Source organism: Gavialis gangeticus, unplaced genomic scaffold (genome assembly GCF_001723915.1).
Source record: "Gavialis gangeticus isolate Ggan-Ray unplaced genomic scaffold, GavGan_comp1, whole genome shotgun sequence".
Classification (NCBI taxonomy): domain Eukaryota; kingdom Metazoa; phylum Chordata; order Crocodylia; family Gavialidae; genus Gavialis; species Gavialis gangeticus.
Genome location: NW_017729029.1, coordinates 72597868 through 72599424, shown reverse-complemented (window position 1 = coordinate 72599424; position 1557 = coordinate 72597868).

Genomic DNA, 1557 nt, shown 5'->3' with positions numbered 1-1557 from the left:
TGGGCTGCTTCCAGGCGGCCAGCAAAAAAACATGGTGGCCCCTGGCTCTTCACAGCCCCCCCCCCCCCCCAAATTTGCTTTAAGGTCAATTTTATAAAAGGGTTTTGTTGACATTTTGAACAGCACCTAGGGGCACATCTACACATGCATTAATGTGCGTTAATGTGCATTGAATCTAGTACCTCCCAGCATTTTTAGATGTGTGTGCGATGCAGTGCCAGGTGCTTTTGAAAGAGACCGGCGCCGTGTTGCGTGTATTTGTATAAATGGCAAAAAGCGTGTCAGTGCTGAGAAAATGGTGGCAGCACGCTTTTGAACTAAAATACATTAAAGGTGTTTTAGTTCAAAAGCACACTGCTGCAATTTTTCCAGCACTGACATGCATTTTGCATTTATACAAATGCATGTGATGTGGTAGCCGGCCCATGAGCTCCTATGTGGCAGCTCCCATTCATTGAGTCTGCTCCCCATTCGGTGGATCTCCAGAGCATCGCAGCATGTATAAATGCCCTCCAGTGTGAGTGCCTAAGAAAATGCACATTAGTTAACACACATTAGAACAGATGAAAGAAAATAAATTTTTTAGGGCTTTTATACACATACATTTTCATCCTGCAACACACCATAGATCTGCTGCTTCAGAGTAGACTCAATGAATCAAGTCTGCTCCACACACGAGCTGATGTGCTGTGCCGCATGCAGTTGTATAAGCAGTGAAATGCACATCAGCGCGCAGAAAATGGCGTCAGTGCGCTTTTGAACTGAAGCACCTTTGGTGCGTTTTAGCTCAAAAGCGTGCTGCTGCCACTTTCGCTGCTTATACAACTGCATTTCGCTGCTTATACAACTGCATATACTACAACGCTGGGCGCTTTCCCAAGCACCTGCTGCTGCGGTGCGTGCATGTGTACAAATGCCCTTAGCGATGCTTTCATGTACATTGGAATAGGCTAATGCACTACAGAGTGCATGTGCAGATGCACTGGGTGTCTGCTCCTGTGCAGCAGGGGAGCCTCGAAGCCTATTTTTGGTTGGTTGAAGGCAGAGGCATGCAATTATTTTGTGTGGAGGCCCGCTTACTGAGCTTTGGCATGCCATCAAGGGCCACATGACAGGCAGCCAGAGATAGATAAATGTTAATTTTCTAAATTTTTGGGGGGGGCCCTGTGGGCCAGACAGAGCAGCCTGGTGGGCTGCATCCGGCCCACAGGCTGCATTTTGCTCACCCCTGGTTTAAGGATGCAAGCAGGCCAGGTTTTTGGGGGAGATGCCCTGTCTTTGATGAGATGACTTGGTCTCATACTAGAGACCTTACCTCCTCAAAGAACCTGGCCTGCTGCCTTAGAAACCTGATGACGCTGGGAGAAGCGCCTGCCTGTGTCTTGAGGCACCTACATCCCTTGGGAAGGCTGGCTGGGGCAGGGCCGGCCCAGGGGCAGCTTTCCTCGGAGCATCCCTGTGGCCCGCGTGAGGCACAGGCCCCCAGAGCGCGGTAACTTGGGGAAAGTTTCTCTCGGCGGGAGGGCGAGGAGCGGCTCCGCGGGTGCAGGCGGGCTG